The following is a 13469-nucleotide window of genomic DNA, read 5'->3' as shown; positions in this document are numbered from 1 at the left end:
CTCGAGTTCTGTCAACTTAAAAAAAAAAATGCAGGATAACATTTTTATCGTACATGTCGTCGTCCCCACCCCATAAAAGTCAAGTGGTGGCTTCCTTACCAACTCGTCCTGCTGTAAAAAAAAAATTGCCCTACTTATAAAAAGGGTTAAAATCTGTAAAATATACTCCTGCAAAGAATGGCCTTGCCCAACTTGCATGACTTGGGTAAAATCCAAATGAATATAATTAATATTTAATTTATATAAAAAATAAAAGTCTGCAAATTTTCCCTTATTTACATAAATTTGTACTTATCTAGACTACCTAGTTCAAATAATTACGACTTCTTGAAAGGCTATTACATTTTTTTTATTTGACGCCTTGCATTAGAGTAAAGCGTCCAAAAAATAATAATAATAGCCTTTCAAGACTTCATAATAATTTGGACTACTAGACTACCCAGAAATTAGAAAACACTGATATAAAAATTTAATATATACATAAAATTGATAATGGAAATGGGGAATGTGTCAAAGAGACAACAACCCGACCATAAAGCAGACAACAGCAGAAGGTCACCAACATGTCTTCAATGCAGCAAGAAATTCCGGAGGCGTCCATCAGCTGGCCCCTAAACAAATATATACTAGTTCAATGATAATGAACGCCATACTATAAAACATGCTAAACTCCAAATTGTACACAAGAAACTAAAATTAAAAATAGTACAAGACTAACAAAGGCCAGAGGCTCCTGACTTGGGACAGGCGCAAAATTCAGGCGGGGTCAAACATGTTTATGAGATCTCAACCCTCCCCCTATACATGTACGTACCTCTAGCCAATGCAGATGTATGATATCTATTGATTTAAATTGATGTGTCATTTCTGAAACCATGATTGTGGATTCATATTTATTATTAGATTATTATGTACATGTAATTTATGTATTTATTTAGTGTATCATAATCTATTTGAACCTTTTTTTAGCTGACTCAAAATCAAGCTGTTTGGGCCTCCTCTTGTACTTGGGAAGTGGACTCCTTGAGAAGGTGAAAGGTCTGCTTTACATGTACGTAATGTTAATATAAAAATACAAAAAATGTGGTGATCATGGTGATAGTGAAAGAGAAAATAGAGGAATTTTTAAAAGTGTAAATTCACTTTTTTCCACTTATAAATCATATTGTAATTATGATAATAATGTTTAAATTACATAATTATTTTCAAAATAAAATATTGTTTAACGAGAAAAGAAAACTCTCCACCAGAAATCAATTGACCTCGAAGTTAACTGTTAACAACAATAGGTCACTTTACATCCTTCAACAATGACTATGAGCAAAGCCAATACTGCATATTCAGTTTTTAAGGACCCTATATGAGAATCACAAATTTTTAAATCAATTCAAACAAAAAAACTAAGAGACTGATTTATACAATGTAAAATATAAAAAACAGATAAAAAAAAAATAGGATAAACACAACATATATAAGACAAATCGAACCACTAAATTACACTTATTTAGTTAGAAATATGTGTCGGATCACCCTCTTGCTAACTAACATGCCAACATGACTAAAAATAGAACATGGGGGTAAAATGCAGTTATTGGCTTATACATGTATCTCTGAAAGCAGAAACTAAAGCATTCAGAGCAAATTTGACCTGGGGTTAAAATGTTTACCAGGTTAAGAAGAGCTATCCTTTTTTTTCAGGGAAAGTTTGTTGGTCTAGTTTAAAAGATCAAAACTAAACAGGGTTGGCAAAGTATTACCCGCCCGGGAAAACCCGGGTTTTCCCGGGCTAGGCAATACTCCCAGAAATGGGTAATACTGGGCATTACTGGGCAATATGGTTTTTTCAGCTTATTTTAACACAAAATAGTTAAGACTTGGTGTAATTTCATAGTATTACAGCTAAATATATACTTTTTATACAGATAACCATTGAGTCCTTTTTAGAAGAATGAAAAATTCAATTTCATTTAGTCATGTTAGTTCTTCATTTATAATGTAAGCACAATGCAAGATTTGCACATTTAAGGATATCCTGTTAATTACCAAGCATTGTTTTGATAATCAAATCTTTGATAAAAATGCATTTTTTTAAGTGAATTGTTATACATTCATATTGCTAAATAAACAACCTAAGGGGTCATGCCATTAAAATTTATAGAATTGAAAGGGCTGATTATTGTTACATAAACAAATCTGTGTTGTAATCTGAATAATTACTTATTAATTAGTGACAGTACATATACATAAATTTAAATGTATTTTTTTCTTACTTCCTAATAAGAGTTGTACTTATTTGAAAAAAAAATGATTTTTTTGCTTTATATTTACAGTCTGACAAATCTAGACAACTAAAACAAGTTATATATATTTTAAATGTATTACATTTGTGTTTGATCACTGAATCCTCTATGAAATTTAGACCAGTATTTTATATTACCCAGTATTGCCCAGTATTACCCACTAAAACCCAGTAAAACCCGGGTTTTCCCAGTATTTCCCACTGGGCTGGGCAATACTCATAAAACCCGGGTTTTTGCCAACCCTGAAACTAAACCAATTTTGCAAGATCAAATATTAAATGCAATTTTGGCAGATATTATAACTTCATTTCATTAAACATTATTTATTTTAGCATTTTCAATGAATGTACAAGTACAAGTACTTTGAGAAGTAGGAGAAGCTAAGCAACAGAACAGAATTCATTTGGGTCATTGCTGTCTAGATTATATACTATAGTGGATTCATAGATTGTCATATTGATTTATGTGCATATGAGCACAGAGGAGCAGTAGTCAATGAATAATTTTGTGATGAGAGGTATGTTTATATTAAAATGATGCCTAGTTTATTTGATAATTTTGCTCTCTTGTCAAACTCGGTAAATCATGTACATGTAGTTTCCAAGATTTATTTTAAAATTTTAGGTCATAGAGTTCCAAGTTTTGATTCTTGTTGTGGGCAAGTTTGAAAATTATCCATGGTAACAGTTAGAAGTGACCAATTTTTTTTTTTTTACAAAACCATAAACGATTTGTAGTTCAGTCTAACTAGCTAAGATTTAACCCTTTACTCCATGGATTTTTTTTTACATACTTGATTCGCATAGGATTTTTTCAATAAAAAAAAAATCATCAGGTTCAAAGTATTAATGCATTGTGAAAACGAACATTTCATCAATGAAATTCAAGTCAGATATTCTCATGAATATCCTTTTCATATTGGATACAATTTTTTTTAAGTCTTTTTTAATGTGCAGACATTTTCATTTTTGTAGTCAATGCGTTTCAACTGAGGTACTACACAGGCGTCAAAAGGCGTCATTATGGAGTAAAGGGGGAGGGGTCAAAAAGCGTCATTATGGAGGAAACGGTTAACCTCAAACTAATTAAAACAGAAAATGTTTTAGTTCTAATCTATAGCGTTATGCCCTTTATATACACAGAAAAAAGTCCCATAAAATCTAACTTGAGGAAAACTCAAAAGTGGCATTTTATATTTCATACATGTCAACCTCTGACAATGGGAAATCATGTCATGACATGACATGACATGTCAAAAAGTGTGTGAAAACGCGTGACGTAGATGCGGACTTGTTAATATGAATGTGGTAATGTTCATAATTTCATACAAATTTGTGAATATAAAAAAACAATATATATTCTACTGTGAACTTTTATTGTATAAACAGTGGTCTGTTACAGGTATGTTGCTTTTAAAGCACCACCACTAGGCACATATTCAAAACAACTGTCAGTTTCAAGTTTAGTTACATTTATTTGATAACAGCACACAGTACAAGTGTAACATAGTCAAGTTCTGATCAGAATTCAGTGTCAATATCTTTATAATTGAAAAGGCTCTCCCACAGTAGGAATTGATATTTGACTGAATTAGCTTCATCAAGATTTGAAAGAATGTCATAATGATTTTTTTTTTTGGCAATGTAAAATGTCATCTATTATCTCTGCCATTGCTCCATTGCTATTGCCTGGTTAAAACTGGGTAGTTCATCAGAAGAAAGCTGGTACTATGAGAGCTGATCCAACAGTTCTGTGATATTTGTATCCCCATGGCCTGTAGAAATCTGTTGCCATGTTTGATAGATTTGAAACTAAAATTGAAAAAGAAAAATGTTTTATAAATTTGATTTCCATTAGATAAACATGTTAAAATGCTTATTCAAATAGCTACATTGTATTTCTCCTCTCACATGTATTGTTTTTTTATCATTGCAACATAGAATGCACAAAGTATGCGTTACTTGTTACTTGATTATTTAAACTCGAACTCCAAAATATAATTTATAAATCTTGAATCTTGCCGTACACATCGTTTTGGCTTAACAATCGGCACTTTAGACGACGGTACAGGCCCTGAAAGTGACCTCTTTCTGTGCACATTTCCCCCATAAAGTGAATTTGAAAGAAAGTCACAAAATCGTTAAAACTAATCACAAACTACTTACCTTTTACAGTTTGTCCATATAGAAAGATAAACAATACGGCAGCCAAACAATTACTTCGATTTTTTCGGTATTTATCGCCGAATAAGGAAAAAACCCGAGAATAGCGATATCACAAACGACCAAAAAATGAAAAGAACGAAAAAGCGTGTAAATGCGTGTAAAGTGATGAAAAGCGTGTACACGCCATGTGACAAAATCCTCGCGTGTAAACCGTTGAAAAAGCGTGTATTACACGCGAATATCATGTCACTTGACATGTATGTTATATTTCCTTTGGAAATTAACATTGGAAGGGGAGATAACTCCGCAAAAATGAGTCCTTTTTTGGTCAGTTTTTGGTTGATTTTCTTGAAATTTATGTAAAGGCTTAAGCACGATACTTTTATGGAGTTATAAGTTTGTATTTGACTAAATTATATAATCTCCTGCTCATGAAATGTACAAAACCGAAGTGTTACAGGTAGTTTTTTTTGTTTGTGCATTTTTCATTAAAGAAATTGCAAATTTGAAGCTTTGAGACCATTTTGAAAAAATAATGTGAAAATTTGGTATTGTTTATATCTGTATATTATATTCTTTCAGCATCTTACTTGTCTAAAGAAACTTTAAACCACAAAATGAAGAATACATGCTTAATTATTTTTATCAAATTTGAGATTCTTTACCTTGACACCGAACAATAGGTATGGGCTTTGCTCATTGTTGAAGGCCATACGATGACCTATAGTTGTTAATGTCTGTGTCATTTTTGTCTTTTGTGGATAGTTGTCTCATTGGCAATCATACCACATCTTCTTTTTTATAATAACTTATGGTAAAGTGATTAATATTGTGCAATTGTAGTTATAATATAGGGTTATTGCATGAATATTGTCATGAGTAGAATTTTATATTGCATGAGCTTGCAAGTGCAATTTTTGTTCTACAAGGGACAATATTTCCCAATATTCATGCAATAATTTTGAAGATGTATTACACTGGTGTAATATTATAGGGTTATTGCATGAATATTGGGGAATATTGTTCCGAGTAGAATTTAATATTGCAAAAGCTTGTGAGTGCAATATATGTTCTACGAGGGACAATATACCCTAATATTCATGCAATAACCCTTTTATTGTATAGCAATATAATATTTGAAAGTAAAAATTGGTTTAAACTAAGAGTTTGTCATTGATGACGTCATGATTTTTTGAAGATTTATTGCACTAGTGCAATATTAGAATTTATTGCACTCTAACTTTTAGTTATTTTCTGTGGGAAATATTTTATTGCTATGCAATGATATAATTTATTGCACGCTAACTTTTGGTTACTTTCTGTGGGAAATATTATATTGCTATGCAAAAATTCTTATAATTAGTGCTTCACTTAAATGTTAAATGTTGACAAGTTTCTTACTCCTTGATACAGGTCCTAATTTGGATTGTAAATAAATATTTGACATATTATATGTTTCTGAATAAATGTAGTCAAAGAACTTGAAATTGGTTACACAGCTACTTTTGCATCTATGTACTATTTCTGAACCAAAAAATATGTAGTACTGTAGCTTCGGAGGCGACGGCATCAACAATGTATTAGTTTGTGATTAGGTCTAGTTTATGGTGAACCACAAGTGATAATGTGATAGGATAATCATATTTGGTATGCAGTTGTATAAGCATTGGCACATCTAATTTCCATGGAGATTATTTGGCCCTGCCTTCTCAGTCATGGTCTATTGACTTCGAAACTTTTGCTTATTTTACATGTATTAGTTTGTGATTAGGTCAGTTTATGGGGAACCACAAGTGGTAGGTCAATGATATTTGGTATGCAGTTGTATAAGCATGGGTATATCTCATTTCCATGGAGATAATTTGGCTCCGCCCCCTAAGTCATGGTCTATTGACTTTGAAATTTTTTCTAAGTTATCATGTATTAGTTTGTGATTAGGTCAGTTCAAGGGGAATCATCAGTGATTGGGCAATGTTAATTGGTATTCAGTTGTATAAGCATTGACACATCTCATTTCCATGGAGAATATTTGACCTCGCCCCCTCAGTCACAGTCTAATGACTTTGAAACTTATCTTAGTTTACATGTATTAGTTTGTGATTAGATCAGTTTAAGATAAACTGCTTATGTTTAGTCAATAATATTTGGTATGCAAATTTATTAGCATTTGCAAGTGTTGTTTCCATGGAGATTATATAGCCCCACCCCCTCATCATGGTTCATTGACTTTGAAACTTTTACATAGTTGACACGTTAATGTTTGTAATTAGGTTTGGGAACAACTTATAATACGGTAAGTCAATGGTATTTGGTATGCAGTTGTATTAGCATTGGCACATCTCATTTACATGGAGATTGTTTAGCATCACTGTGGGTATTATTTGTACTAAAAATTATAGTACAAAACAAGTACATGTACTGTACAATACATGTACCGTACCTAAATGTTACAATAATTTTTAAGTAAAGAAAGTTATGATACTAAATATCAAAACTAAATGTCCAGTACTACAGATTTTAAGTACAGAAATTAAACATTACCTATGCAAAAGTAGCAGTTTATATGAATTAAAGAATTGAATCTACATGTATATTCAATTAAAGATTTCTTGCTGTTGTGCAATACACTGGGCTGTTGCACAATAATTGGTTAATCTGTTGTCAGACTGCAAACAAACAATAATTTCTCAATGTCACATGTATATCAGAAATTTATAAAAAGAAAACTAAAAGGAGATTTTCTTAATAGCTATAAATCAGTCATCAAAGTTTAACGAAATTTTAAGGATATATGTATTTCCAAAAACTTGAAAGTCACCCCTTTTCTTATGACATGTATGAAGAAAATCTTATAACTCAGAAACTGACAAACTTAAATTTATAAAAATCAATTATGGGAGCTTACAACAAAAAATATGAACAATTTAATTAAGTTTCATGATATTCAGCATTTTTATGTCCCACTCAACGAAGTTTTTTTTTTTTGGGTGGGGGGGGGGGTATGTTTTTGACCTGTCTGTCTGACGTCAAGTCCTGTTTCTTGTCATCACAACTGTTCTCAAACCACACAACAGAATTTCATGAAATCTTTTTAGATAATAAGGACATACAATGTAGATGTGCATATCGACAGGAAATTACAATTCAATTTTTTTCTAGGAGTTATGCCCCTTTGAACTTATTTGCTTTATTACTACTTCAACAGTTTGTCATTGCAACTCCTCTGAATCCACACAACAGAATTTCATGAAACTTAGTAGATAATAAGGACATACTATGTAGATGTGCATATTGACAGGAAATTATGATTCAATTGAAGTTTATCAATTGCCAAGGTACATTGAAAGGTTGTTCTTTTATTAAAATCTGCACATATATAGGATTTTTTTATAAGCTTAAACTTGATCTTCTTTCTGTTGTTAGCTTACATTTTGTTTCAATTTACTTAAAAGTAAAAGTATATAGGAAAGGTATAAATTAGTGAGCATCGGTTCATACTACATGTAGTTTTTGTCTGGACTTCTTGATTAATATATATATATATATACAATTTTAGCTTGTTACCAAATGAAAGGAAAGGACATTATTGGCAAGGATTGATATTACTGGTGAACATGTATGTCATGTAGGTGTGAATGCCCTGCAAAACAGACCTGATATCAAAGTAAGTTCATCTGTAGAATTGCAGTTTATTTAAATAATTTTATGTTATCTACCTAAAACTGTTTCAAGTTTAATTGTAGATACACACTGTTGCTTATTTTTCTCACTTTCTGATTCAATGCATGCATCAAGCTTTACTCTGCTCGCCTCCTTCTGCTCCATACACACACACTTGAGATGTCAGAAATTCAGACTATCATAGCATTTACATTACAAACTTACCTAGTCAGACTGGCCTATATTATGTATTGATAAGTTAACGTTGTTATTATTTAGAAAACATAAAATATTTGCCACTGGACATTCAAATAAGCAAAAAAAGACAACCAGTTAATGATTTTGCATTCTAATGCAACAAATTTGTAAGGTTCATTTTGATTGGATAACGTCACATATTTACATGGCATCAATCGACAATTGATGCTATGGGAGGTACGCGCAAGCGCAGACAGCATATGGCAACATTTAGATACATGTTTTAACGTTGTTTACAGTCATTTTCATTAGAATGGAGATAACAATATTGTATTTTAAGCTCCGACGGCATCAATTGGGAATTTGATGGTCGCAAATACCAGTTTACTGTCTCCGCGTACAGTTATCTCCTAATTAACAGAATGAATTTGCAAACATATAGCAATTAGCTTATGTAATTCATGGAAGTTAGATTTATATTCTTTATAAATATTTTATTTCAGTTACCATCACAGTGAACATGGTGAAGAATAACCAATACCATGAATACAGGACATAGAAGACTACCTGACAACTTAGGAATTTTACAAAAAATAGAACGTTTAAATTTACAAAGAAAACATTTATTTTGACATTCATAGACTTGGAAAGTAAAGAAATTATAATGTGAATATAAATCCTTGGAAATAAAATTTTGAACTTTGAAGAAGATTGAAGATTATGTTTGTTCTAAGAAAGTTTGAAGAAAAAGGATACATTCAAAACTGTAAAAAGGAAACATTACAGTATTCTCAATTTATACTCTTGAGATCAATTACTCTTGATATATAATTAAAAGGACTTATGAAAGTAAGGACATTTGGTTGAATTGCCAATGAGAAAAATATCCACCAGAGTTCACATGATGTGATAGTGAGCTATTATAGGTATCCATATGTCCTCCGACAATGAAAAAAATGAACTATATAGTGTGTTGTGAAAGGGTTTGGACATGACAAATAGAGAAAACTAAGAGCCTTGTTTTATCAAGTTAATACATGAATGCAAAATATGAACCAAAGACCACCACTGAAATACTTCTGATTATTGTTGATTTTTACTCTTGAAATATCATGTAAAATGTTTTAAAAGATATCATCAATATTCAACTTGTTAAACAACAAGTCACTGTATGACAGAAAGTTCTATGACAAAATCCTTGTATGTGTATTGCATCAGAATATTTGTTTTAGATAGAACACTAGGAGACTATATACATGATATAAGGAAATGCAAATAAAAAGTATCATATCCTTAAAAAAAAGTATAGCATTTTATCATTGACAGTTCCATCAAAAGTTTCAGCAATACAATGCAACTGTTACATACAAATCAAACTATACTATATACTATAATAAGTGTGTTATATATACTACAATAAGTGTGTTATATACTATAATATAAACGCCTATATATATATATTATAATGCATAATTATAATAGACGTTATACGTCCGTGGTACAGAACATCCGTATTACGGACGTGGTACTAAACGTCCGTATTACGCACGTGGTACTAAATATCCGTATTACGGACGTTTTACGGATGGAAAGCAACGGACGTTTTACGTCCGTGGTACTATTCCTCCGTAGACGTGCCGTATAATACGGACGTATTACGGATTTTTTACGGACGTAAAACGTCCGTAGCTATTTTACCTGTGTAGACGTGACATCATGAACCCTCTAAGAAATTTACTAACCCCCTACGGGTCACCACGTTAAGGCGTTTAACCAATCACAAATGATAATTTACCCTGGGTGCGATAAAGTGACATTTACTTTTATCCTTCTAATAATTATTGATTAAGTTGAGTTTTAGTACTGTTAATGAAATTTTTAACATTTATCATACAAGGATTTCGTTTAGTGTCAAATAAATTAGCATAAATCTCATTCAAGTTTTAATATTTATTTTCATCTGTTATACTTTCATCGTTATTATTTTTCAATTTAAGTCATGTCTTGTACTGTGTGCTAAGATTTTCTGAATACCTGGAAAGTATGCATTGTTTTTTCCCCTTTTTTCTATAAAATTTTGTTTTCATCTGATGTGTGCTCCTTTAGCTTTTTAGGCTTATTAATTTTTTTCTAATGTAGGTATTTTTCTTTTATAAATAATAGATTTTCATATTACGTTTTCAGTTTTGGTTCTAAATCATCATGATCATGTGATGCATGTTTTCTCTCTCCCCCCCCCCCCCCCCCCCCCCCCCCCCAATTTTACTATACTTAATACAATATTCCTTTATCTTTAATTTGAGAGAGTCCGAAAAAAGTCTTGAATCTATTTCATTTTTTTCTTTTTTTTAACAATGTTTTTGTATTATTTTGCTTTAATTGCATGCATACTCTTGCTCATTAAGAAAATACCGTTATTAACATTCCAATATCCAGCTGGGGCCTCTAGTTTCAGTTGAAAGAGATTGTAATTGTATGCAAACTTCTTGATTGTGGGTGTTTTTAATAAAATTGGGATTAATGTCACAAGTGAACGTTTAAAAAGATTATTTTTTTCAGAAAGAACATGTCAATTCGACTATAATGGACTTGATTTTAGACTGAACTGGAGTTTTACATCTCCATGTATATTGTTTCTTTTGGGGGTTTTCATGGATTTCTTTTCTATCTAAATTTGTAAGGGCATCATTCATGTCCCCTCATTGAAATTGTTTTACCTTCTGAATCTTTATGCACATTTATTAATTCATAGTTTTATAAATTAATATAGCTACCCTTCTACTTGAAGTTGTTCCATGGCTACGATAACAATAATGATCTGATTCAATAGTTGAATTTAAGTGAGTTTCTTGAATCAAAGATATTTCTTTACATAAGTACAGTCTTCAAATGTGTGTTTTAAACAATCCTTGGGCATTAATTCATCTTATATCAACTATCCTTGCTTTAGAAAAAAACAAGAATGTGTCCCCAGTACACGAATGGCCCACTCGCACTTTCATTTTCTATGTTCAGTGGACCGTGAAATTGGGGTAAAAACTCTCCTTTGGCATTAAAATTAGAAAGATCATATCATAGGGAACATCTATACTATTAAACGAGAAGACCTCATTTTGTGTGTCGCTTCTCTTCCTTCCACAATAAATTAATCATCATGCCTCTGTGTTCAATAGGTACCATGTATAGTCGTATTTGTCATCCATTCTTATGATCATTAAGTTTGGGTTATTTTGGGAGAAAAACGAAAAAGAATCTGTCCGGATATTTTTCCGTCATTGGGCAAAATTTTAAGTCAGACTAGACTTCAAGTTTGCGTTTTTCTGTACTTTGAACATACAGAGACTATGAATAAAGTGTATTTGCTAACTGCTATTATTTTCAACTTTACTATCCACGGTGGCCACAGAGTTTATTAAAGGGAAAATTCACAATTTTTTACTTATGGTTTAAATATGTTCATTATGACATAATATATATATTCACAAAGTTTTATCGCTATATGTGCAGTAATAAAGGAGAAATTCAATAATTAATGAAGAAATATTAACAACTTCCTGTAGGTCGTGACGTTTTCTCCTGGTTTTTGCATGCCGCGATTTAAAATACAATCATTAAAAGTCTTGGTTTTTAATCATATTTTACCTTTATCGTAAGTGTGCCGATGACTAATGCTATATCTAATAACCATCCGATAATAAGAAAATAAAAGGCACGTCGTGCAGTTGTACACATTCATGAAAAAATTTCTATATTTACCGCATATATTTCGATTTATTTTTGTAGACAGCACAAGAAATTATTATAATTATTTTTTTTGTTGCTTAAATTTATACTTTTTGAGACTGATAAAGTGAATAAATTAGAGTATATGTAACTTAAACTGTTAAGATAATATATTAGGTTTACGCTTATTGACCTTTAACTATCTATGCTATGACTTAATTTATGCGATGTTTGTATTATTCTCCGACAATACTTGTGAAAGACCTGTATAAAAGTGAAATGTTATTTGCAGATCGGTAATTAGCTTGGCCTCTAGGGCACACCGTGCCAGGTGTGACTGTCTATTCGGATCAGTGGGTTATACGACAGACGGTCAAGTTTAATACACAAATTTAAAATACATTTTCAAGGTGTTGACAAATACAAGTGAATTGCCGTGGAATTATTTAATTATATTTGGTGCTATTATTTTATTTGAATTCAAAGAAGTTACTAAACTAAGAAATGAACCGGTTAAAGTCTGGAAATTAAATTTAGTTGTCGGAATGAAATGATAAACACTCTATCTTATCATTTATTTATAATTTTTTTAAAGGGAAAATAAAACTAGTTTTACACTTGTAAGCATTTGAATTGTCCTAAATAGGCAAAAAATGTATGGGAACACTTAAATTTAGACATTTGAAAGCCATGACTAAATGAAAGGTGTACCTGTATTACATTTTTACTTCTAGCGATATAATTGGCATTAGATTTTAGCTGATACCACTATAACACATAGTCTCAGATTCTAGTGAGGTCGGAAGGGTTAATCTAATGAAATAATATAGATTATCTGATATCATTTGGATAATGGAAGAAGCTATACTATAAAAACAAATAAATTTATTACTAATACACTCGAGATCACAGGTTGTTAATTTTTCTGATCCAGTTAATTTTTACTCACATATTTTTTTTTATTTTGATTTGAGCGTGCTTGTTTTTACATGACAGTTTTTTTTCATTTCTTTTATCTCGTTAGACGAAAGCAAACCAGCACAGTATATTCTGCATTTGTATAGTCCGAAGTTTCCTAATTGATATTCTTGTTTCACTTGTAAAATGAATGAACAATTATAAAAATCGGCATTCATTTTGAAATATAGCACTGTTTTCTAGAGTGAAAATAAAGTCACATATGTGAGGGTATAAACGGGACGAACTGATTTAAAATAACGGGACCAACAATTATATATAAAACGGAAGAATAGGTGCTGAAATAAATTAAAGGAAAATTTAATTTAGATAACATTTGGTCTATACCTATTCTTATAACCACTCTTAAATTTTGTTAGATTTTGTACACAGGCCGTTTATCACGGACAGTTTTATATTGGTATGGTATATTTTATAAGTTTTACCTAAGCACACCTGGTTCACT

At 31.2% G+C, this 13469-nt stretch overlaps 3 protein-coding genes across 15 annotated transcripts in view; 2 read left to right on the top strand and 1 right to left on the bottom strand.

Annotated features, from left to right (window-relative positions):
- LOC143046369 (hexosaminidase D-like) overlaps positions 1-13469 on the top strand; it is a 201368-nt gene that overhangs the window by 143616 nt on the left and 44283 nt on the right. The gene's annotated exons all lie outside the window — the stretch shown is intronic.
- LOC143046362 (E3 ubiquitin-protein ligase RNF216-like) overlaps positions 1-13469 on the bottom strand; it is a 145110-nt gene that overhangs the window by 105692 nt on the left and 25949 nt on the right. The gene's annotated exons all lie outside the window — the stretch shown is intronic.
- LOC143046355 (uncharacterized) overlaps positions 1-13469 on the top strand; it is a 37206-nt gene that overhangs the window by 17368 nt on the left and 6369 nt on the right. For 2 of the 9 annotated variants that reach the window (XR_012969135.1, XR_012969134.1), the window contains exons 2-5: positions 970-1051; positions 2633-2817; positions 8022-8129; positions 8827-9032. The exons of 1 other annotated variant lie outside the window; for it this stretch is intronic. The gene's annotated coding sequence lies outside the window, so the exon portion shown is untranslated. Of the gene's footprint in view, positions 1-969; positions 1052-2632; positions 2818-7636; positions 7801-8021; positions 8130-8826; positions 9033-13469 lie in introns of those variants that run through there. 6 more of the 9 variants (XR_012969136.1, XR_012969141.1, XR_012969138.1 and 3 more) reach the window with 6 other exon arrangements.

This window comes from Mytilus galloprovincialis, chromosome 9 (genome assembly GCF_965363235.1).
Source record: "Mytilus galloprovincialis chromosome 9, xbMytGall1.hap1.1, whole genome shotgun sequence".
Lineage (NCBI taxonomy): Eukaryota > Metazoa > Mollusca > Bivalvia > Mytilida > Mytilidae > Mytilus > Mytilus galloprovincialis.
The sequence above is the reverse complement of the archived record's forward strand: the minus strand, read 5'-3'. Positions and strand labels throughout refer to the sequence as shown.